Source organism: Hyperolius riggenbachi, chromosome 9 (assembly GCF_040937935.1).
Source record: "Hyperolius riggenbachi isolate aHypRig1 chromosome 9, aHypRig1.pri, whole genome shotgun sequence".
In the NCBI taxonomy this organism is placed as follows: domain Eukaryota; kingdom Metazoa; phylum Chordata; class Amphibia; order Anura; family Hyperoliidae; genus Hyperolius; species Hyperolius riggenbachi.
The window spans coordinates 232,166,366-232,192,970 of NC_090654.1; the positions used below are offsets into that span (position 1 = coordinate 232,166,366).

Sequence of the window (26,605 nt, forward strand, 5' to 3'; positions counted from 1 at the left end):
AGTTGTGCACAGAAGCACCGGCCCTGCATTCTCTCATATTGCCCCACTCGGCTACTATTTCATGCCACCCGGATGGAAAAAATTCTGGGGAGAACACTGAAAAAGCTAATAAGATGGATGAACAAGGGCCCCCCTGGTCCAGGGGCCCCGGTGCAGTCACAGCCTCTGCATCCCCTATTGCTACGCCGCTGCCAAGGCGGAAAACCATAAATAGGTGAGAGCATTGTTGCAGTCACTTACTGCAGTGTTCATTCGCTCCCGAGAGGCTCAGGAGAGTACACTTTCCATTTTCCTGCGAAATGACTGCTGCCACTTTCTTCTTTCTGTAAGTTCAAATAACTTATCACAGACAAATAAGAGGCAGTGAAAGTTGTTAAAGGATACCTGAGTTGAAAAGAAAGTGTTCCTTTTACTTACCTGGGACTTCTTCCAGCTCCCATAGTCTTGTAGGTCCCTTGCTGTCCTCCTGGTCCTCTTACTTGTTCCACTGTGCAGCCCGGTAAAGTGCGCAACTTGGCTAAGGCTACTGTACATATGCTGGCGCAGTAGCGCATCCTTGATCAAGCTCTCCTAGGGGGGGTAATTCTGCGCCTATGCTGGTCCAGCGGAACATCTTTGATCACACTCCTGTAGCCGGGAGCATCTGCACATGCGCAGTACATTAAGACTCGTAACCGCGCATGCGTAGAATCCTCCCAGCCATGGGAGCGCGATCAAGCATGTGCCACTGGCCCAGCATATGCACCGAATGCTCCCAGCTACGGGATCACAATCAAGGAGGCATGCTGCCTGTCCACTCATGCGCAGAAGTGCGAAATTTACTGGGCTGCGCAGCGGATCAAGGAAGAGGACCAGGAGGACAGAGAGGGACCTACAAAACTAGGGGGCTGGAGGAAGCCCCAGGTAAGTAAAAGGGGCCACTTTCTTTTCAACTTAGGTATCTTTAGAGAAGAGATAATCTTTAGATTGATTTACTGAAGTTTGAGAACAGAGGAGGACATCAGTAACCATTGAAGGATAGTGGAGAGTGGACACGCAGTGACCAGCACAGGAAGAATGGTCATGTTAATCTGTTTTTCTAAGCAGTTTCTGCAGAAGGTTACAGCTGTACAGTACAGGCACATCTTGTGGCTTTTTACATATGCAGGAACAACGTATGTTGTTGTTTTTTAGTTCTTTGTGTTTTTTTTTGTCTAGTGTTATTTAAGTTCTTCTTTAAGATCCTCTTGGACTCGTTGACCGCCACAATGAAAAGGAAGTAGATCTACTGTTTATTTACTTTTCTCCATTTGATATCTGTTAATGGGTTTCAAACTGCAGCTAGATCAGTAGCACCTTTGGGAATGTTGGAAAGTCTAGACAGGCCTGTGCAACAACACACTGAAGTTCAGCACTGCTGTAATTTTGGTATACCAATTTGTAATTTCTTTTGACATAGATCAGAATTAAAATTAAATTCTTCTTGTATTCATTTTTTTCCCTACAAATATGGATCAGTGCTGCACAAATTGTTTTATAACTAAACCGCTTTCTACTGTTTGGGAGCTGTTATTCCTGCCAGGGTGTAGGTTTCACTCACCGCCACTATGAGCTCTCAGCGCTACCGCCGATCTCCCTCGCAGCCCACTCGCTCTGAAGGCAGAGCTCTGTGAGCCGGTCAGGAGCTAGTTTAATTGGCTCCTGACCCCATGTTCACTGTGAGCCAATCACATCGGCTCACCTTGATGACAGGGTCAGGAACCAGTGAAATCGGCTCTTGACCTGCTCACAGAGCTCTGCCGTCATAGTGACAGCAGAGCGAGTGGACTGGGGTGACGGTTGAGCGGTGTTAGCGTCGGTATCGGTGTGCCGTCGGCGAGTCCCGGTTTTTGGTGCAGCAGTCTCTAGGCCTTAAGGAGCCAGAGACCACTGGTACTAAAGTGGTTAATTTAATGGTACTTAACAATAAATTTCCACCTCAGTGTGTAACCAGTGTAAACTTCCAGAACTGGCTGTAGCTGTAAGTCCAAATATTTTATCCTGGAATTGGCACTTCTAGCTGTATGAAGAGCTGTACTGAAGGGATTGCTTTTCTGGTTAGGCTTTCAAGATGAAATGAGCAGGTTTTGAGACTGCAAATACATTTCATCTAATGCCCAGAATGCCACAATAAGGAAAGTATAAACGTAAGTTGATTGTTGGACATTATTATTATTCAGTATTTATATAGCAAGAACATTTTATGCAGCGCTTTACAAAGTATATAGTCTTGTCACGAACTGTCCCTTAGAGGAGCTCACAATCTAATCCCAACCAAAGTCATATGTCCATTCTAGTCTTTAGGAGGAATCTAAATAACTTCAGTTTGTTTTTGGGATGTGGGAGGAAACCGGAGCACCTAGAGGAAACCCACGCAGACACAAAGAGCATATACAAACTCCATGCAGACGGTGCCTTGCCTGAGGTTCAAACCAGGGACCCATCGCTGCAAGGCAAGAGTGCTTTCCACATTGCCACTGTGCTGCCCAAACCAAGACATGGAACCAAAGATCACTCCACTTTTGTTGAAGATGTGCAAATGCCTCTTGGCTTAGCATAGACGGTCATTTCTATTGATGGGAGTGGGGAAGAAAAAAACAGGAGAGCCTTCCAGGGAACAATTTATGTTCTACTCTCGTGTAGCTGGGAGAGGACGGAAAATCTGTCAGGCCTCCTCTTGTCCTCTTGGTTATAAAGCTACAATCTTTAATGGGGTCTGATTACCCCTTATGTAGTCTACGCTCTGTGGTGTCCCTGCGGCCGCTTCTATGTGGGTAAAACCACCCGTCCTTTAAAAGAAATAATCCAGGAGCACTGGCGCTCCATTGATAATGGGAAGGGTGCCCCAAGGCTAATCGAGCATGTACGCAACGAGCATGCCAGTGACCCTGCAGTCCTTACATTTTGTGGGCTCACTCAGGTTAATGTCCCTTCAAGGGGTGGGGACCGGGCACGTCTCCTTCTGCAGAGGGAATCGCTAATCATAATAAGAAGTGGAGCAATGGGACCTCTGGGATTTAATGACCACAATGACCTTGCATGCTTTCTAGAACCCTAACTGGATGAGGACTATAGGTGAAAAAGGATCATCTTGAATCAACTCCCGAACGGAGATACTTACTTGGAAATTGTCATATTTACAGGTTCTGGCAGCTTTTAAGTTAGGCTACTTCATGAAGTGAATAGTACTAGACAGAGGCGTAGCTAGGGCTTTCAGCGCCCGGGGACAAAGACTATTAATGCGCCCCTAAGGTGAAGGGTGCGCCGCGGAAAATAAGAGGGCGTGTCCACATATTAAATGTGGGCGTGGTTATGGGTGGAGCCAAATGTACAGGAAGTTAGCAGGCTCACGCTCACCCACTCTCCCTCAGTATGTACCTTCCAGCATGTTCCAAGACAAATTGAGCAATCATGAGCCCCCCCCCCCCCCCCATCAAGACAAATTGAGCAATCATGAGGCCCCCAACAAGACAAATTCAGCAACCATGAGGCCCCCAACAAGACAAATTCAGCGATCTTGTGGCCCCCAACAAATCATGAGGCCCCCAACAAGACAAATTCAGTAACCATGAGGCCCCCAACAAGACAAATTCAGCAGTCATGAGGCACATAAATAGACAGCATTTCACATCAATAGGCAGACCCTTAATATGGTAGACACCTTGTGTTAAACAGTTTTTTATGTTTCCTGTACCCAAGGTTTGTAGACCTTATACAAGTCGAACCAACCAAGGGTTCTCCCATCATATACTTAACCCCCCTTTGTTGCAAAAGGAAGCAGTATAGCGTTATGGTACCTATTGTTCACCTGAGGTTTTATATAGCAATGTACGCGCTGACTAGTCATTAATATGTCTCTAAAGATTACATCTATTAATGTTCGCGGGTTAAACTCACCATACAAAAGATACCTCTTGTGGAATGAGATCAAACAGCACAACTCCCAAATTATTTTTGCACAAGAGACTCATTTGGTAGAGAAAGACACACATTTATGTGTAAATAAACAATACCCATTGATTCTCCATAGTACCTTTTCAAAGAAAAAAAGAGGTGTCATGATGGCATTCCACAAGGACCTTAAAGTTGATACCCTTGAGATCATCAGAGATATAAATGGCAGATTTTTGATCTTCATTGGTTATATCAACGACCAATTAATGACACTGGTTGTAGTATACGGCCCAAACAATGCTCAAAAAACCTTCCACCAAAAACTCTTTGCAAAGGCTAAATCAGTTCAGAAGGGTCAGTTACTGATAGGAGGAGACTTTAACGCCTGCCCCTCACCTACTGATACCACCTCCAAGGCTCGCCACCATATAGCCACCATAGATAAACAACTACAGTGGCACGACTTATTCGACCCATGGCGCATTTTCAATCCCTCAGCCAAAGATTTTACCTTTTTCTCCCCAGTACACAAAACGTACTCCAGAATCGACCTATTTGTAACTGACAAAATGCTATTGCAAAAAGTTTCAGATTCCCTTATTGATACTAAGACATGGTCGGACCATGCCCCAATTCATATAATACTAGACGGTAATCTGTCAAATACGAAACCCCCTCTTTGGAGATTAAACACCTCCCTATTGTTAGACAACAACTTTGCTGACAAGTTAAAATCTGATATTAACTCATTCATACAACTGAACCGTACTCCGGATATGGGTGTGGATGTGATCTGGGCAGCATTAAAAGCTTATACAAGAGGTATATTAATAAGAAAAGGAGCCTTTGAGAAAAGAAAACGGACAGAGAAGTATAATTCATTGCTAAAACAAATCCAAGAACAGGAAAAACAACATAAACAATCCCCCACCATAGGGAAAGAAAGGCAATTATTTAACCTGAGACAGGAACTGAACAATATTCTGCAATCTAAATATGAATATCTAAGACAGAAACTAAACCTAGATACCTATTCTTTAAGCAATAAGACAGGATCATACCTAGCTAGAATTATAAAATCAAAACAAGTTAGAACTAAGATACACTCAGTTAGACACCCCATCTTTAACAAACAAATAGCCAACCCCAAATTAATTGCAGATGCATTTTGTGACTATTACGCTACTCTTTACAATCTGCAATCTGACAAATCTACTCACCAACCCACTGAAGAGTCTATTTCGGAATTCTTAAACGCCATTAATCTACCCTCTCTCACTCCCTCACAACTGGAGCACCTCAATTCTCCATTCCAAACAGAAGAAATCATCTCAACAATCAAATCACTTAAACGTAACAAAACACCAGGTCCTGACGGATTTGGTAATGAATTCTACTTAGCTGTCAACCCAAGCATTGCACCTCTACTCACAGACCTATTCAATAAATATGCTAGCTCAGGTGCAATCCCAGAAGAACACCTACAGGCCATTATCACGGTCATTCCCAAACCTGGAAAAGATCAAACATTAACGTCTAATTACAGGCCAATCTCATTATTAAATTCAGATACAAAAGTGTACGCAAAGTTGTTAGCTAACAGGCTGATGAAATACACACCCATTCTACTGGATCAAGACCAGGTGGGTTTCACACCTGGTCGCCAAGCGCTGGACGCCACCAGACGAGTAGCTACGGTAGTAAAGTACGCACAGCTCTGTCGGATGCCTTCTCTGCTCCTAACTTTGGATGCGGAGAAGGCATTCGACAGAGTTCACTGGCAGTTTCTTAAAGCCACCTTGACCAAATTTGGAATTTCAGGCACAATATTATCAGCCATTATGGCCCTGTATGCTGCTCCGTCTGCCCGAGTGAACGCGGCTGGTTTTATTTCCAAATCTTTCCCCATTACCAACGGTACACGACAGGGATGCCCACTTTCTCCTATTATTTTTGTCCTAATCATGGAAACCATCGCACAAAAAATTAGATCAAACCCCTTAATTTCAGGCATCCAGATTAATAATACCCACCACTTGATTAGCATGTTTGCTGATGATGTTGCTTTACTCATATCAAACCCTACACTGTCTATTCCACACCTCTTAGAAGATCTGAACTCCTTCTCCAAAGTTTCCCTCTATAAACTGAACCATAATAAATCATATGTACTCCCCCTGAATTTACCCGCTGAAACAATATCTCAACTTAGGGGGATGTTCGCGTTCTCTTGGGCAGACGGGGCGGTATCTTACCTAGGTATTAAGCTCTCCCATAATTCATCTGAACTATTTAGACTCAACTTCAGCCCACTACTAACAGAAATTAAAGAGGAATGTACCTCAATGTCAAAGTTCTGGATGTCTTGGTCGGGCCGCATCGCTGCTTTTAAACTATTCCTACTACCCAAAATTTTATACATACTACGCACTTTACAGATCCCAATTCCCAAATCATGGTTTACAGAAATGAGAAAAGTTATAAATGCCTTTATATGGCAAGGAAAAAAAATCAGAACTTCCTTTCAAGTAATGACACTCCCAAAACACCACGGGGGCATGGGTCTGCCCGATATCGAAAGATACTACCATGCAGCCAATTTAGAACTAACAAAACAATGGTGGAATACACACTCACCAAAACCATGGGTCAAACTCGACACGATCCTCCTAGGGGCAAATCCAAGAGCTATACTAACAAGTATATATATAGGCGCAAAACCTCCTCAGTCCCCTTACCCATCTATACAAGCCTCTTTAAGATCCTGGGAATATTTTATCAAACACCCACCTCCATCCAATGAATCTACCACTCTACCAGTTGCCCTCGAAGCCCTTGAACATTATATCACTAATATCAACCTACGACCTTGGATAAACTCAGGCATTATATCATTACAAGATCTTCTCAAAGACTCACAGCCTAAACACTTCTCAGACCTACAAACACAATACAATCTTCCACTATCCCAAACATTTACATACCACAGACTCTTCCACGCAATCAAAAAGGACAAAATCTCCTCCCCAAAAATCCACCCTTCCATCTTGAACATGTTAAATCATACAGGTTACTTCAAAGGCAGTATCTCTGTCTGGTATAAATATCTCACAACAGGAGCCATCTCCCCCCTTAACAGGTATGCTACAGTGTGGTCATTAGACCTCAATAGCGAAATTTCGCCTGCCAAATTAATAACTGCTAACACCCTAATATCAAAAATCTCCCGTTGTAACTCACACTGGGAAATGGCAAAGAAAATACTATTTAAATGGTACATAACCCCTAGACAATTAGCCACATTCTCTGCTACTAACTCCCCAATCTGTTGGAAATGCAAATCCTCTGCAGGTACATACCTACACATGTTCTGGCATTGTCCACTTGTAGCTCACCTCTGGCACCATGTAGAAAAATATATTCGTAAAATTCATAAACCGAACTTCATTCTCAAACCGGAATTCGCCCTTCTTTTCATACAGGAAGAGCCGATTCCCGCAAAAATACGCCCCTCGATCATCCATCTAATACTGACTGCACTTCATCTAATAACAAGTAATTGGAAATCCCAAGAGAAAATATCACCCTATCTGCTCCTTTCACACACGAAGAACAATATATTTTTAGAACAAAAAATAAGAACTAGACTAGCAATTGACTGCTCCAACTTCAATATTCCTTTAAGTTGGACTGACCAACACAATGAATAATGCCTGAGTATCCCCTCCCTAGATAACATATGGTATAAAATCTCCTAAAATAACAGAATAGAGTGCCAAATTAGACCACTCCCTTGGTACACTTTTCTTTCAAAACCCTGGGTCTGCAACTATCTGTTGTGTTTATGTTTAGGCTCATGTTGTTGCCTATATCCATGCTTCTCCGACTAAAATCTAACAAGTTAGTTTACTATCAGTTCCAGCCGATCCGTTCATACGTAACCTATACTTAATACATTTCTCCAGACTACAACCAATACAAGATAGACTGCTGTATAAAATCAGAATTCAAATCAACGTTCTAGTGGGGGTCCGTTCTGGCCCACTGGTACCACTAGAATACATAGTATTCCCACAAATAATGGATACTCTCTGCTTGGCTGCCCACTGGGTAAAGTAAAAGTCAAGCAAGAGATTATCTTAAAGAACCCTAGCCCACACTGTAATACTATTTTCACTCAATTAATAATAAGCATATATCATATTAGACTTTATCTGTATTGTACAATGTGATGTATATTGTCCTTTATATACATATTGGAGCTGTATGTATTGTACTCATGTAAACCATTGTTTAAAGGATCTGGCACAGCTTATCTACTTTGTATGACCAACTTTATTATCTCTTAATAAAAACTTTTTGAATAATGAAAAATATGGTAGACACCTCTCACCTGGCAGCAGTTCCCCAAAATACACTCAATCTGACAGCAGTGGTTCCCCAAAAATAGGTAGCCCCAGGTCTATAGGTGTCCCCAGAATAGGTGGCCAGCAGTATAGATGTCCCCAGAATAGGTTGCCTGCGGTATAGATGTCCCCAGAATATGTGGCCAGCGGTATAGATGTTCCCAGAATATGTGGCCAGCGGTATAGATGTCCCCAGAATAGGTGGCCAGCGGTATAGATGTCCCCAGAACAGATAGCCAGGGGTAGAGATGTCCACAGAACAGGTAGCCAGGGGTATATGTGCCCAGTATATGTAACCAGGGGTATATGTGCCCATTATATGTAGTCAGGGGGTATATGTGCCCAGTATATGTAGTCAGGGGGTATATGTGCCCAGTATATGTAGTCAGGGGGTATATGTGCCCAGTATATGTAGCCAGGGGGTATATGTGCCCAGTATATGTGTAGCCAGGGGGTATATGTGCCCAGTATATAGGTAGCCAGGGGGTATATGTGCCCAGTATATAGGTAGCCAGGGGGTATATGTGCCCAGAATAGGTAGTCAGGTGTGCCCCCCAGCAGGAGGGGAGCAGCGCAGTGTAGGGAGAGCTGTGAGCACCTTAGGGGGCTCTCCCTCGCTCGCTCTCCCCTCCAGAAGTAATGTCCGGGTGGCTGGCTGGCTCACCTGGGGGCTCCACGCTGTCTGCGGCCTGCCTGGCCCTGTTTAGCCTCCAGAGGGATGGTGCTGGCTGGGGCTCAGGGCAGGGGCCGGGCTGCGGGGCCGGGCTGGCTCGCTGGCTGGCGGCGCCTCTTCTTCTGACTTGCCGCTCTGCGCAGCGTTCCACTTCTATATGGACGCTGCGCGGCGGTGCGGCGGGCGACCATGACGTGTGACGTCAGTGACGTCACCCGCTGACTGCGAATGGGGAGATCCGGATTCCGGCCCGGGCCGGCTGGCGGTGAGTGCTGCATAGCAGCGCGTATTGATTAAAATAATTGAATATTAAAAAAAACAAAACACTGCAGCTGAGCTGGGGGCGCCCTATGGGGACCTAGTGCCCGGGGGCACCCGTCCTACCCCGACCCCCCCCTAGCTCCGCGCCTGGTACTAGATTGTTTATTTCACTTGAAATTGATAGCGCAATGTAATATGTCTTAATTCATTCTAATGAATCTAACAACAAGTGATTTTCAATAGTGGTACCCATATGATGTTTGGCCATACTTATATATGTTTCCCTCTCTCTCTAGATCCACCGAGTGTCGTCAGATGCAAGGCCTCCAGGCTCCATGGAGAGGCTTTGCTGAAGACGACACGTCTCCCAATCCATGTTGCAAGACTTGCTTCTTTTTCTTGCATCTTTTACTTTATTTACAATTTTCCTTTCATTTTTCTCTATTTAATTCAACACTTAATCTTGGCACCTATCACTATTCACGTTTCATCACTTTACCTTTTAGCAAGCCTATCATGACGCTTAGCGCATCAGATGTCACGCTGGTTGGCTGGGGAATACACCAGCCTTTGTTTACATTGTGCGTCACGCCGACGTCATTCGGCGGTAGCCAGTGGACGAACAGCGTGACTCTGCACGGCCAGGAATCCCATTGGCCACAGTCGATGCGTAGAGCGTCCTGCTAATGCGACCTCCTGTTCACGCCCCTAGTTGCGTCTGCTTGAACCATAGGCCTAGCTGAGCACAAGTAGGCGGGGACACGTGACGCGGACTTTTATCCGCCTACCGCCCACTGCAACCAGGAAATATAAACCTGGTTTACACTGTGTGCCGGCGTGGTCAAGCCTTAGAAGAAGCACCGCCGTGCGAAACGGCCGTCAGGCTGCCCTACTACACCCTGCGCCCACTGCCAACTCTACACCCATGGTAGGACTGTATTGTTCTTGTCACTGAACTGTTTGCTGTATGCATTCCATTGTTTGAGCACAGCCCGGAATAAATGAAGTCTCTATTGCTACAGTGCCAGATGTTTTTTGTATCTTTCTTGTGATCTAGGCCTTATACAATACAATACAATAACATTTCTATAGCGCTTTTCTCCCATAGGACTCAAAGCGCTTCTGGCGCCTTAAGGCGCCAGAGACCACTGGTACTAAAGTGGTTAATTTAATGGTACTTAACAATAAATTTCCACCTCAGTGTGTAACCAGTGTAAACTTCCAGAACTGGCTGTAGCTGTAAGCCCAAATATTTTATCCTGGAATTGGCACTTCTAGCTGTATGAAGAGCTGTACTGAAGGGATTGCTTTTCTGGTTAGGCTTTCAAGATGAAATGAGCAGGTTTTGAGACTGCAAATACATTTCATCTAATGCCCAGAATGCCACAATAAGGAAAGTATAAACGTAAGTTGATTGTTGGACATTATTATTATTCAGTATTTATATAGCAAGAACATTTTATGCAGCGCTTTACAAAGTATATAGTCTTGTCACGACTGTCCCTTAGAGGAGCTCACAATCTAATCCCAACCAAAGTCATATGTCCATTCTAGTCTGTAGGAGGAATCTAAATAACTTCAGTTTGTTTTTGGGATGTGGGAGGAAACCGGAGCACCTAGAGGAAACCCACGCAGACACAAAGAGCACATACAAACTCCATGCAGACGGTGCCTTGCCTGAGGTTCAAACCAGGGACCCATCGCTGCAAGGCAAGAGTGCTTTCCACATTGCCACTGTGCTGCCCAAACCAAGACATGGAACCAAAGATCACTCCACTTTTGTTGAAGATAATAATAATGGCAGTATTTGTATAGCGCCTTTCTCCTGTCGGACTCAAAGCGCTTGCGAGGCAGCCACTAGAGCGCACTCAGTAGGCAGTAGCAGTGTTAAGGAGACTTGCCCAAGAAACTCCTTACTGAAATAGGTGCTGGCTTACTGAACAGGCAGAGCCGAGATTTGAACCCAGGTCCCCTGTGTCAGAGGCAGAGCCCTTAACCACTACACTATCCAGCCACTGTGCAAATGACTCTTGGCTTAGCATAGACGGTCATTTCTATTGATGGGAGTGGGGAAGAAAAAAACAGGAGAGCCTTCCAGGGAACAATTTATGTTCTACTCTCGTGTAGCTGGGAGAGGACGGAAAATCTGTCAGGCCTCCTCTTGTCCTCTTGGTTATAAAGCTACAATCTTTAATGGGGTCTGTTACATTGTGGACTGTTATTGAAATCCTGTACTTGGGCTTGTCTTCACTTATATTTTTTATATGAAGATCTATTTTTAATCCATATGATTTAGTTGCTATTATTGGGCTATAGTGCCTATTTAGGTTTATGTTTGTTTTGTTGTTTTCTTTTACTGGTGTTTAGGCTGTTTCTGGGGAAACTTCTTTAAATTTCCTGTTCGAGCAGTTACAGTGAAACTTCTGCATTAGGAAGAAAAAACACAAAGCATTTTTTATTACCGTGGTATAATGTGGTGCGATGACAGCCAGGCAACTGGCATTGTTTATAAGAGAATGAAGATGGCAGCCTCCAACTTCCTCTCACTTCAGGTTACCTTTAAATGATGTCATGTAGAAGAAGGGGCTGTGTGTGCAGCTGGCTCTGTATCTGCCTCAGGCTGGGAATGAGGTGGGGTTATCCTGCTACTGCAAACTGTCATTAACAACACAGTTAAATGCAGAAAAATCCCTATTTATTGTTCAGGCCTGTGTAATATGATCATGCTTTATAAATAAAACACTATAAAAAAGACATTCGTCAATGTGGACAGCATTTTAGATTTTAAGTTTTGTTTAGACTTTTATTCACAGTCCTGCTTAAACGGATACTTAAGCCTAGATAAAAAATCGGTTTTACTTACCTGGGGCTTCTACCAGCCCCCTGCAGCCATCCCGTGCACTCGCTCACGGATCCTCCTGTCTCCCGCCGCCAGCTAGTTTTGCGTTGTCTTTGCGTTCCTGTCAATAGCATCCTGTGCAGGACGCTATTGTGGACAGGAACACAAAGAAGGAGATGCATGGCCAGGCCTGCGCAGGCCCAGTGAGCCTGGTGACCGAAAGCGAAACTAGCTGGCGGCGGGGGACAAGAAGATCCGCAAGTGACTGCGAGGGCACGGGACGGCTGCAGGGGGCTGTTAGAAGCACCAGGTGAGTAAAACCTGATTTTTTTTTTCATCTAGGCTTAAGTAACTCTTTAAAGAGACTCTGAAATCTCCTAAAAACAAGGTTTTTACTTTAAAAACTTCTTTAACCTAATTGCCCCTCCTAAAACGCAGCAATGCCATAAACCACCCCAAATTAGCTGGGGAACATCTGCAGCTCTGCCTCTACATGCGTCTATCAGCGCGGATCGACGCCTCTCCCCCGCCCCTCTCAGTCTTCTTTCACTGAGAGGGGAGAGGTTGGAGATGCGCGCTGATAGACGTGCATGGAGGCAGAGCTGCAGCTGAAAGCTCTGCCTTCTCCAAGAAAGTCGTGGATCTTGCCGGGGGTAATTAGGGGTGATTTATGGCGTTGTCAGCCGCAGGGATGCAGCGTTCTATCAACCCCCCCTGTAGCTGTCATATGCTGCGCTGTCCTCCTCCAATCACCCGTTCCCCGCCGCCAGCACCGATCAATTATTCGCCTAACAAGATGAATAATGCACGCTCGCGTCTTCGGGAGCTTAGTGTGCAGACGCAGTCCAAGTTTTCTTGTACTGCACAATAAGCTCCCGAAGACGCAAACGGGAGCGAGCATGCACAGCCGCAGTAGCATTAGATGCATAATTGGACCGGCGGTGGAGAGAGAGTGATCGGAGGAGGACGGTGTGGGACATGACAGCTACAGGGAGCTGATGGAAGCCCCCGGTAAGTGTCAGTGTTTGTTTTTGCAGCACTCCACAGAACCCCTTTAACCTCCCTGGCGGTAAGCCCGTGCTGAGCACGGTCTATGTCGCGCAGGAGGATTTCTCAGGCCCTGCTGGGCCGATTAGCATCATTTTTTCTTTGCAACACGCAGTTAGCACTTTGCTAGCTGGGTGTGCACTCTGATCGCCGCCGCAGTGACCCTAGCGAGGGATGGTCAGTGAGCTGTGTACATATGAATTGGCCGCCGGGAGACTTTGCCGGTATATGGCTTATCCTGCTACTGCACAAGTTCCCGGCGCCATAAATACTATTCCCCCTCCACGTGGATAGTCGGAATGATATAATTCGGCTTCCAGCTATTGCTGGAGGCCGAATTATAGTGTTTTAAGAGCAACTTCAGCTCCGACTTCTGATGGCGCTGAAGTTACTCACAGTGCGCTGTCTATGGTGGCACCGGCTGCACCCACATCTCCTGCGCTGTTATTACAGCGCTCGCAGTGAGATGCTAATGATGCAAAGCTGGAGGAATTTTTATATAGGTAGATTGGAAATGGACCGATAAAATGCAACTGCTACATTACTGCTGGTTCTATTCAAAGCTTCATACATTTGCATGAATTTTGTTTTTCGTCTCATTGACCATCCCTAATTCTGGCAAATTCAACTAGTCTCTATTCTTCCTACTTTGAGTGTCATCCCTGACTGATCTGTCTACCAGTTGCAATTAGGGCTGGTTTCCATTGGGAGCTGTGGCCATTCCCTATTCAGCCACAGCTCTCGTTCTGCGGAGCACCCGCAGCCCAAATCGCTAAGCCATGACTATAGTGATTCAGCTGTGAGCTGCATAAAACTGCACCATGCTGTCCATATTCACACCGAAGTACGATGTGGCTGGCATGCAATGTAAGGAGATGGGCAGCATTTCCCAACTGGCGAATCTGTAGGTAGTGGAAAACTAGCACAGGGAGCTGAAGTCTGCTCTAGTAATGTTATGCAAAGCACATTGGGCTCGATTCACAAAGTGGTGCTGTGAAGATGCGCGGAAGAGCCGCCGCCATGAGCCAGGCGGAGGCGGCTCTTTCCGCGCACAGCGGGGCAGAGCACGGGGAGGCAGCCGCCTCCACTCAGTCTGAGGCGGCTGTCCCCGTGCAAGGCATGGCGGAGCGCGGAAAAACCGCCGCGTTGGACGCGGCGGTTAGCGCGCAGGTCCCCCTTGCAGAGGCACCGCAGAGCGGTGCTGGTGTGGCTGGGACACATAGTCCCTCCAGGTTTAGAGTGACGCGCGCGCACATTTAGGCAGGGAAAATATGACAGCCAGCTGACTCTGGCTCCACTCCTCATTGGTCCAGCACTTAGGGAGGTGCTGGAAAGATGCCTGTGTATATATACTGCTAGCTGGTCATTTCTCTGGTGTCTGGCGTTGCGATCACATACGTGGGAGCACTCAGACCTGCAGTCAGATCCTTAAGTGTGCCGGGACCAGCTGGAGCTGTAATCCTACACTTAGCTAGATTCTGTTGATAGCTTAAAGAGGAGCTGTTAGGTATAAGGTCTCAGAGAAAATAAACACATATATCAGTAGCTAAAGATTGGCTGTACTTACATTACATATGCATTTCACTGTCCACGTTTGGATTTCACAGAATTTGTATATAGTATATGCAGAGATAGATGCTCCTGACAGCTCATGGCAGGCTCCATGTTTTTCTGTCAAATGTGTCGTCATGTCCTGCCTGCTTCCTGATCACAGAAAAGCTCCTACTTGAACAACACAGTGTGCAGTAAATATTAATGAGCCATGTGGCTAGGAACAATAGCTGACTCCTGCAGTGTACTCTGCCCGGAGATTTATCAGTGCTACGCGCTGGACTGATTACAAGCTGCTGTAACGTCTCATTAGCAGCCGAGGGGAGGGCCCCAGAATGCTTTGCAGTATAGTATGCGGCTTGCGTCCTCTTGGGTTTTAACAGCCTTGCTGATAAGCACACATCAAAGGTAACTGAGATTTTTATCTTCACTAATGGCTTTTGGGCTTCCTTCTAAACTGTTTAACACAGGAGAATAGAGGTTTAAATTAGCTTCTGCAGCCTGAAAGTTACTCTTTAAAGTACTAGTTTGATTGTGATTATCTGTTATGACCTTTTGCCTGCCTGACTATCCTCCTGAACTCTGATCTTGTACCTCGATATTTCTGATACCCTGTTGCCGAACCCCGGCTCGTCCTTAGACTCTGCTTCTGCCTCTTGATCTTGTACCTCGATATTTCTGATACCCTGTTGCCGAACCCTGCCTGTTACTAGACTCCGCATCTGCCTTCTGATACTGTACTTTATCTGTCTGTGTGGTTACGACCTGACTTGCCCGACCTCGAGAACCGACCTTACTATTGGAGGCGGTTCCCCGTCCTGCTAGTGACACTTCCTCCAGAGTGTCACTTGCAGACTATTCTTCCTACTCTCAGCCTGACTCCTCCCGCCTTGGAGGGTTCAGGTCTTCGGAAGGAATCCGTGCAGTATTCCTCACTGCACTGAGGCCTAGTCCTCCAAGTGTTACTGTTACACCAAACACTACACTCTACTCAGGTGAACAGAGGTTAGCTGGTATATTGGATTATCGGTGATACTGCAGATCACTTATAATCTGGTATATATCTGTATTCCCAGTGATACTGCAGATCACCGGTAATCAGATCCTCTCTGTGCTTCACCGATCGTTACAGAACGCCAGACCAAAAACAAAATGGACGCACGCTCTGGTCCTCTGGGGGAACTTGCCACTTCCGTGGAGAATGTCAATCGAGTGTTGGGTGAACACAAAGCATTGATTGAAGCTTTGTCAGGGTTTGTACAAACCCTCCAGACGTCAGTAGATGAGGTGCGATCCCCTCCTAGCCTGGACATATGCATGCCCGTTCCTGAACGGTTCTCAGGCCACAGATCTGACTTCCGCAATTTTAGAAGTAGAGTGTTATCCTATTTTGAATTGAGACCCCGATCCTCTGGTACTGAGGCCCAGAGAGTCACGTTTACCAAAACTTTATTGGCCGGTGACTCTCAGACTTGGGCATATAACCTGCCCCCTGGAGACACAGCTCTGACCTCGGTAGAGGAATTCTTTAAAGCCATGGCAGTAATTTACGACGACCCAGACCTTGCTGCGACCTCTGAGCGGAAGCTCAAGCTTTTACGGCAAGGCAAGGGTCCAGTCGAAGATTACGCGGCCGAATTTCGTAGGTGGTCAGTTACATCCAGGTTACGGCAGTGGACGATTCTCCTCTGCAGAGGAATCATCCGCTGTCCCAGACTCCAGAGATAGAGATCACGGTAGGGGTTTTACATTGGGAGAGGTTACAGTTTTTTGTGTTACACATGTCTACGTCCACCATTATACTTGGTATGCCATGGCTGCACCTCCATTCCCCCCAGATTGATTGGGTCACAGGTCAGTTAACCAGCTGGTCTGATCATTGTCGCCAGCAGTGCTTAGGGAAGGTGACATTGGCCCAGACCAGGATTCAGTTGGAAGAGGTTCCAGTACAGTATTCCGAGTATGCCGATGTGTTCTGTCCCAAAGCCGCTGACAAGTTACCGCCACATCGCCCATTTGATTGCCCCATTGATCTCCAATCTGGTTGTATGCCCCCTAGGGGTCATCTTTACAATTTGTCCAGGCCAGAGAAACTGGCCATGCAAGAGTATATTCGTGAGAATTTAGCCAAGGGGTTTATTCGACCATCCCGGTCGCCCGCCGGTGCAGGGTTCTTTTTTGTTAAAAAGAAAGACGGAGGTCTGCGGCCGTGCATAGATTACCGGGGCCTGAATAAAATCACGATAAAGAATCGCTACCCCTTGCCCCTGATAGATGACCTTTTTACACAAGTTACCAACGCTAAAGTCTTTTCAAAATTAGACTTACGGGGCGCATACAACCTGGTGAGGATCAGAAAGGGCGATGAATGGAAGACGGCCTTTAACACGCCCGACGGGCATTACGAGTACTTGGTGATGCTCCTAGGGCTGTGTAACGCCCCGGCCGTCTTCCAGGAATTGATTAATGAGGTCTTCAGAGAGGTGTTGGGCAGGTTCGTGTTAGTATACCTGGACGATATACTTATCTTTTCCAACAACCTCTCTGAGCACAGAACACATGTCTGAATTGTACTGGACAAACTGAGGCAGAACATGCTATATGCGAAATTGGAGAAATGTATATTCGAGGTGACATCCGTCGCTTTTTTGGGGTACATCATTTCCACCTCGGGCCTGTCAATGGACCCTGCCAAGGTCTCTGCTGTGTTAGAGTGGCCCCAACCCGTGGGGTTAAAATCTCTGCAGAGATTCCTGGGCTTTGCTAATTATTATCAAAGGTTCATAAAGGGGTACTCCACGGTTATTTCACCCCTCACCAATCTCACGAAAAAAGGGGCAGATACTAACCACTGGACCCCAGAAGCCCTGCAAGCATTTTCCACTCTGAAAAACTTGTTTTGCTCGGCACCCATCCTGAGGCACGTTGACACTTCTTACCCCTTTATTGTTGAGGTGGACGCCTCAGAGGTCGGGGTAGGGGCTGTGCTGTCTCAGCGATCAGGGTTGCAGGGAAGATTACATCCCTGTGCCTATTTCTCTCGTAGGTTCTCTCCGGCAGAGAGAAACTACGATATAGGCAACAGAGAGCTCCTCGCCATTAAACTCGCCTTTGAGGAGTGGCGTCACTGGCTGGAAGGAGCTGAACATACGATTACAGTATACACTGATCACAAAAACCTGGAATACATCGAGGGGGCTAAGAGGTTAAGTCCCCGTCAGGCTCGATGGTCATTATTCTTTTCGAGGTTCAGGTTCATTATTACGTACACCCCGGGCAGCAAGAACATTAAGGCAGATGCTCTGTCCAGATGCTTTGAGCCGGAGACAGCCCAGCCCAATGCCCCAGAGTTCATTATCCCACAGAGACTGGTGTTAGCTGTGACAGAGACTTGGGAAGACTGGACAGAGACCCTGAGCCCCTTTCAGCAGGATGTCCCCGAAGGGAAACCTGAAGGGGTTATGTTTGTGCCTTTGCCCTTTCGTCTCCGCATTTTGCAAATGTTTCATTCTCACAAAAATGCGGGACACCCTGGGGCGTCTAGAACACAAGATCTTGTATCCAGGTGTGCTTGGTGGCCTTCTTTAGCAGCAGACTGCAAGGAGTTCGTTAGGGAGTGTGCAGTGTGTGCAAAAAATAAACCCTCCCAGCTGGCACCTGTGGGTACCTTGCAGCCTTTACCCACCCTGAGTGAGCCATGGACCCATTTGTCCATGGATTTTGTGGGTGAGCTTCCCAGGTCAGAGGGCATGTCGGTCATTTGGGTGGTGGTCGACCGCTTCAGTAAAATGGCCCATTTTGTGCCCTTGAAAGGACTCCCCTCGGCCCAGGAATTGGCCGACTTGTTTATCACACATGTGTTCCGGCTGCACGGCATTCCGGAGAACATAGTGTCGGATCGGGGAGTCCAATTCGTTTCTAAATTCTGGAGGGCATTCTGCCACCAAATGGGCATGAAGCTGTCATTTTCATCGGGCTACCACCCACAGACCATTGGTCAAACGGAGAGAATCAATCAGTCTTTGGAACAATTTTTGAGGTGCTACGTCGCAGAAGCGCAGAATAACTGGGTAAATTTTTTGCCTTTCGCAGAATTTGCACAAAATAATCTAAAAAGCTCTTCCACCGGGTTCTCTCCGTTCCAGGTAGTGTCTGGAAGAATGCCCAAATTCTCACCATTGCCAGTAGCCGCCACTCCGTTTCCAGCACTGGAGGCCTGGCAAAGGTCCTTTAAAGACATTTGGTGGAGGGTAAGAGATGGTTTGGAAAAGGCGTTCCGAAGTCAGAAGGGTCAAGCGGACAAGAGACGCTCTTTGGAGTGGAAATTCCAACCGGGAGACTTAGTTTGGGTTTCCACACGTCACTTGACTCTAAAACAACCTTCAGACAAATTGGGCCCCAGGTTTGTCGGTCCGTTCCCGGTAGCGAAAAAGATCAACAGCGTTACTTATACCGTTGACCTTCCCGCCAGCATGCGTGGGGTAAGGTCCTTTCATGTATCCCTGCTCAAACCAGCAGTCCATGTGGGTCCTACTCCTCCTCCTCCGATCATAGTGGATAGTCAAACTGAGTTCGAAATAGAGAAGATTTTGGACTCACGCATAGTACAAAACTCGGTACAGTATCTGGTGCATTGGAAAGGGTATGGCATTGAGGAGAGACAATGGGTACCGGGGAGTCGCATGCATGCAGACAAGTTAAGGAAGGAGTTTCATGCCTTACATCCAGAAAAGCCTGGAAGGAGCTGTCCGGAGTCCACTCCTCGGGGGGGTACTGTGAAGATGCGCGGAAGAGCCGCCGCCATGAGCCAGGCGGAGGCGGCTCTTTCCGCGCACAGCGGGGCAGAGCACGGGGAGGCAGCCGCCTCCACTCAGTCTGAGGCGGCTGTCCCCGTGCAAGGCATGGCGGAGCGTGGAAAAACCGCCGCGTTGGACGCGGCGGTTAGCGCGCAGGTCCCCCTTGCAGAGGCACCGCAGAGCCGTGCTGGTGTGGCTGGGACACACCAGACAGGTCAGGGATAAAGTTTTTGAGACATTTAAAGCAGGCTTAGGCTACAAAAAGATTTCCAAAGCCTTGAACATCCCACGGAGCACTGTTCAAGTGATCATTCAGAAATGGAAGGAGTATGACACAACTGTAAACCTACCAAGACAAGGCCATCCACCTAAACTCACAGGCCGAACAAGGAGAGCGCTGATCAGAAATGCAGTCAAGAGGCCCATGGTGACTCTGGACGATCTGCAGAGATCTACAGCTCAGGTGGGGGGATCTGTCCATAGGACAACTATTAGTCATGCACTGCACAAAGTTGGCCTTTATGGAAGAGTGGCAAGAAGTATATATATATATTATATTACATTGCATAATTCTGTCATATTTGCACTTACAAGCCACGCTCTGTATTTTAAACTATAACACATGCAGAGCTACTGACCCTTTCAACTTCCCTGCAGTAAAAATCTTATCTAAATCTGTCTTTATTTCTTTGATGTATAAGTGCTCCAGAAAACAGCAACTAGTGGCTCAGAAAGGCTCTTATGCATAGATAATTGGAGTTTCCTAAAGGGACTTGAGCAGTAAAAATAAAAAAAAAAACCTTGAAATCTGGACTTACCTGGGGCTTCCACCAGCCCCCCATAGCCCGCAAGGTTCCCCGACATCCTCTTCGGCTCCTACTTGGTCCCGCTAGCGGCTCTGGTCATCCGACTGAAATGTGTTCCCCTCCCCCAAACTAGCTACAGACTAGCGACAAACTAATGGTCGCTATCCTCCTTTGCCCTGCCAACCTTCAATCAAATTGTTTCCCCCGCATTGCTCCCCCACCTCACTCCTCCGCCTCCTCCAATCGGGAGCTAAGCCATGACCCAGGAAGTACTTCCGGGTTGCAGCCATCTTGGATTCGTCTGCCAGTGATCAGAGGCTGCGGAGGATGAGTGGAGCCATGGAGAGTGGCACAGATGCATCCGGGAGGTGGCGTGGACCAAGTAGTATTTTTATTTTTTTTAATCTTGTGATGCCGCCTCGGGTTCTTTTTAAAGAGACACTGAAGCGAGAATAAATCTCGCTTCAGAGCTTATATTCAGCAGGGGCATGTGTGCCCCTGCTAAAACGCCGCAATCCCGCGGCTAAACAGGGGTCCCTTACCTCACAAATCCCCCCTGCAAAATCCGCGACCAACTTGGTCGTAGATTTTGCTGCTGTTGAGGCAGGGCTAACGGCTGCAGCCCTGCCTCTCAGCGCCGTCTATCAGCGGCGCATCGCGGCCTTTCCTCCGCCCCTCTCAGCGAAGGAAGACTGAGAGGGGCGGGGGAGAGGCGGAGATGCGTGCTGATAAGACGCGCATGGAGGTAGGGCTGCGGCCATTAGCCCTGCCTCACCAGGAAGAGATCCCCGGGACTCCACGCGGGGATTTGGGAGGTAACGGACTCCCGTTTAGCCGCGGGATAGTGGCGTTTTAGCAGGGGCACACATGTCCCTGCTGAATATAAGCTCTGAAGCGAGATTTATTCTCGCTTCAGACTCTCTTTAAGCTGGCATACTAACGATTACACTTCTTGGTATTGTACATTACCCAACAACAGTCTCAGTAGTTCAGTACTGCAGGTCGCTCTAATAGCATAACTTGCGGTACACTGCAGTGTCAGTAGTAAGGATAATATTGCAGTGCAGTGTCAATATTACCATGCTTTCGTGCATCAGGCCCAATGACACTTGAATTAATTAAGGACAAGTGCTAGATTTGGAAAGTTAAAGGACACCTAAAGTGAGAGGTATAATGAGGCTGCCAAATTATTTCCTTTTAAACGATACCAGTTGCCTGGCAGTCCTGCTGAACTCTTCGGCTGCAGTAGTGTCTGAACCACACACCTGAAATAAGCATGTAGCTAATCCAGTCAGACTTCAGTCAGAGCACCTGATCTGCATGATTCTTCAGGGTCTATGGCTTCCAGGCAACTGGCATTGTTTAAGGGGAAATAACTATGGCAGCCTCCCTCCATATTTCTCACTTCAGGTTTCCTTTAATGTTAGGGGTTGGTAGAGGATAGAACTAATGACTAGGATTAGACATCGGGAAGGACTTGACACTGCACATATACACAAATACAGTGGTTAAACATTCGTTAGTGCTGGTGTGCTCTGTCCACTGGTTCAGTTTGCAGAGAGATGCATTTCTGGGCAATAAGGACACTAACGTACAGTTGCCACAGTTGCAAAAGTAGCGCATGTCTAGTTTTTCTGAATTTTGAATTGAGTCTCCTAATTGAGATATAGAGATTTAGGAGGCGCCCTTAGGATACGCTTTAAAAATAAACAAATATGGACGCTCAGAACTCACATACAATAAGAATGTATAAAAATGTATAAAAGAAATACAGTATATGTACCACTGCACTGTATAGAACCTACATAGTAAAAACCTAGTAGTTTGTATTCATTACATATTCTATATTAGGTAATTTTTAAATGAAACAGACACCCAGATATGTTTATAGCATATTGCCAAGTAATTTACATAGATTAGGTAAGAATAGTAATAGGGTCTCTTCAGATCTATATAGGTATTGACAGCAGTAAAAGTGCATCCAGAACTACATAGTTATAAAATGCCACAAGGTATATTAAAAACCATTTAGAATAATCAATAAAAAAACAGCATTGATAGCAGAGGTATTTGTAGACAGATGGTAGTATTGAAAAATCCATATACATATCCCATATAAGCATGGTATTGCTGTATCAGTGTCCCATATAAGTGAGGCACAGAGGGTAGGCTATTTAGAATACTGTAGAAGGCATGCAAGGGAGGAAAAGACTGGGCGCCATTACCTGCCGTTAGGTGGGAAGGTCTAATATAGTTTTTTGCAGTCAAATGAATGGAGGAAAGGTGGGAGAGTGACGTCAGCGCTCAGAAGCACTGTGCGCTGCGTCGTCAGAGGGCAGGGTGGAAGGAGGAGGCATGGGGAGTGAACGTAGGATAGGTTGCTGTAGCAATATGTAAATGAACCTAGGTTAGGTGGCTAGCCAGTAGGGCGGAAGTGACGTAATATGGGGGGAGAGGTGACGCGTGTGATGCGCCCGATGCGTTCCAAGAGCGGGAACGCGAGGAGAGGAAGTCACGAGACCTTAAGTCATGTGACTGGTATCCATGGTGATGAGACGCTGTAAGCGGAGGGAGGAATACCTTTGTATGCCCTAAGTTAGGGAGATCGTTGTGGTCACGTGATTGTGTGCCATGTGACCTGTAGTCAGGGCAACCAGATGCTAAGAGGAAGGGCTGTTCTTTGTATGATAGTAGGAAGAAGTGGTAATAACGCTAATGGGGCATAATTGGCAGAAATTAAAAATGGATGTTATATGTTAAGGGGAATTTTAGGGAAAGTATATGATAAAGAATGGATTAAATCTATGCGTCCTAGTGACTAGTGGAAATAGTTGCTGGCAGTTAAAAGGGGGCCGGTCTTAGTATGGTAGGAGTCAAGCCTTCAGGTACTGATTGTAGGGAGAGGATTAAAGGCCTGAATGCTGGATAAGAGGGGGAGGGGCATGTAGAGCGTAGTATTCTATATGTTAAAGGGGATTGTAGGTGCAAAAAAAGGGAGATGTGGGGGGCCTTTTATTCCCACTTCTATGGGGTAGCGATTAATCAATCATAGGATTATGGGACCTAGTAAAACAAAATTCAAAGTTTCAAAGATGCATAAGCGTATAAAGTTTAGATTAAATACATATGTTCTTGATTTGTAAAAATGTACATAAGGTATAAAACTAGATAAAAAAAAAATGCAGAATAGTTAAAAACAAAGTATACGACAGAGTAGTTAAAGATTATACATACATACATTTTATACTAATTTATATTGTATGAATCCCTCATTATATAATTTGGGCTTCGTTATTGGAATCCCCTTCATATAGACATATGTTGGCCTTCTGTTATTCAAAAACTATATGGGGGTAAGAAAGGATTTGCTGAGGTGGGGAAAAAGGGATAGGCAGGGAGGGTAGGGGGCAGGGAAGGGGGATGGGTGTGTGTGTGTGTGTGGGGGGGGGGGGGACCGGGGGAGGACATAGGTAAAGGCAAGGATGGGAGAGGAAAAAGGACTGGGTAAAAGGATGACACGGAGTGGGCGATGGTAGAAAGGGACTCATCATGGGTTATGCTCTAGGCAAATGTTCAGGCCTTCTGGCTGGAGGGTCCTGAGTTTAAAGACCCAGAACATTTCTCTTGCTTTTAATCTATCTTTACGGTTAGCCACGTCGGGAGGTATGTGTTCTATAGGACAGACATCCACTGTATTGGGGTCTTGATAGGGGAATTTTCTATGGTGTTGAGATAAGCCATGCGCCTCCTACATTTCTATAACTTGTTACGCCACCCAAAGAGGTAGGGTCTTCACAACATCCTTGAAGTGAAGGATTTTTTCAAAGGAGCTGTGACCTATCCCTAGAAAGACCAAGTGGGGACGGGATTTCCCCACATGCCTAGCAGAGTGGTTGCCTCATATAGCAACCCAGACTTGTGAATATTATATACGCTTACGTTCGGTTAATTATCTTATGATAATACACCAAAAGGGCTCCCGGTGTCCCTGTTTGTTCTTTTGTGTTTTACTATAGTTAATTGAGATGGAAAGATGCTTCCTACTTATACCCTCTTACCCTGAAATTAAGACATCCCCTGAAAGTAAGCTCTAGGAATTCCGAGCATGCTCAAAATATAAGCCCTACCCCGAAAGTAAGCCCTAGCTGCAGTAAGGGGAAAAGCATGGCAACTTGTCTGTCTGGAGCCAATGGTCTCACAAGCAGGACCAAGGCTCCCGCATTGGGCCAATCACTGCACTTACTGCTACTCAGCGAGTGCAGTGATCAGCCCATTAACAGAGCCATGGTCCAGCCTACGTGATCATCAGCTCTAATAGAGACACAAGTTGCCGTACTTCTTCCCCATAGGCTGAAGATCGGGGACAGAGCAGCATGGAGCAGGGGGGGGGGGGGGGAAGAAGAGGATAAGGGGGACATTGCAGGACATGGGGGGCAGCGCGATATGGAGCTAGGGGTAAGAGGAGGACACAGGGGACACTAGGAGGCCATAGGGTTACATGGGACACTTTAGTTTAGGGGATATAGGAGGACACGGATACAGAGGGGGACACCAGGAGGACACTAAAGGTACAAAGGGGGCAGAGGCACACAATAGGTGGATCCAGCAGAGGAAGATGTGGCGCAGTGGGGAAGGCAGGAGGACAAATAGCACAGAAACTTGTGTGTTCATAAAAATATAAGACATCCCCTGAAAATAAGCCCTAGCACAACATTTAGAGCAAAAATGAATATAAAACACTTTTATTTTCAGGGAAACGCAGGTATTAAATTCCAAATACTTGACGTGGATCAAAATATGACTTTGACAATTTGTTTTGTTTTTAATGAAAGCAGATTTTCTTACAAACGTCTCTTCCCTTTCAGTAACACCAGATTGAGCGAGGAAGCTCTGGTTGTCTTGGCTAACTTGTACTCTTTGCGCGTTTTGGATATTTCAAACAACCTGCACCTGACCAGCGAGACTATCCTGGCCTTCAGAAAGATGACCTCCAACAGAATCGGCTTAATTCTCGAGCGGCCCATCGATAGCATGAAGTACTGCTGCTGGTGAATTGCAATCTAAAATAAATGCTGAGGATCTCTGTTGCTTCCTAACACATTCCGCACCACTTCACACCGCCTGGGAAATATTATTCATAACAAAAAAAAAATGCTGATTTTTCAAAGTTCTTATTTATTTTACAAGCTTTTTGAGTGATGGAATTTTGCAAAGAGAAGAAAATGATACCGTCAATATTTTTCTTCTTAGCCTTTAGTCTTTGAAATTTACGAATAAAATTTAGCTATGAACATATCGGATTCTTTTTCCAAGCAATAATTGTCTGACAAGACTTAAATCCGTTGTTACAGAATCTCCTGTCTTTTTTCACTGATCCTCTTTCTTGTTTCTTCTCAATGAAATTGTACTTTTTTACATTATACCTCTGAGTAATGCATTCTTACAAACTGTATATTCTGGGATAATTCTTCTGTTGTTAAAGGGACTCCGAGCAGTGCAGAAACTATGGAAAGATGCATATCATTTTAAAGCTCTCTTTCTCCTCTTTCCAATGATATATAAATCAGCGCACTAGGCCTTTTAGTTTTCGCTATTTTCGCGATTGAAATTGCCGCGGCCGCGATTTCAATCGCGAAAATAGAGAAAACTAAAAGGCGTAGGGCGACGATTTAGGTGTCACCAGAAAGAGAGCTTTAAAATGATATCCATCTTTCCATAGTTACATTGTATTACACAGGGCGACTTTTTCCTAAAGTCAGCAGCTCCATTCTGCTGAATGGAGCTGCTGACACTGGGGAAAGTGTCGTCCTGTGTAATACAAGTAACTATTGAAAGATGGATATCATTTTAAAGCTCTCTTTCTCCTGTAGAGATATGCGGAAGCATCACCACGGACGGTGGTTTTCTCTGGACGTTGGTCCACCTGGTGTTGGTCTTCATATCTCTACAGATTGTGGTCTGTGGTCTTCTTTTGGATCCACATGTGATGTACATGTATACTGAATGCCTCTGAGGAAGCGATCTTTGATCGTGAAACACGTGTCAGGCAATCGGTTTGGTTGTTATTGAGAGTTCTGGAAATGATGTCTACCTGTGTGTCCGTTACTGTGAAGACCTTTTTGATATGAAGAAATAAAAGACGAATATTTGTTCATTTAAAGCCCCAATTTGTCGTGTTTGCAATTGGATGTGTATTAGGGGTGGAACTGTACTGCTGTGTTTTATCTGTAACGACCTGGAAAAAGGGTGCGTGGGATTGCCGCTAGTAGAATATCTGTAAAATTACAGATATTCAAATACTCAATTCTAATAAA

The 26,605-nt window shown here is 45.9% G+C and overlaps 1 pseudogene; it reads left to right on the forward strand.

Moving 5' to 3' along the window:
• LOC137533029 (uncharacterized) overlaps positions 1–25,586 on the forward strand; it is a 32,039-nt pseudogene extending 6,453 nt beyond the window's left edge.
• The last annotated feature ends 1,019 nt before the right edge of the window (positions 25,587–26,605 follow it).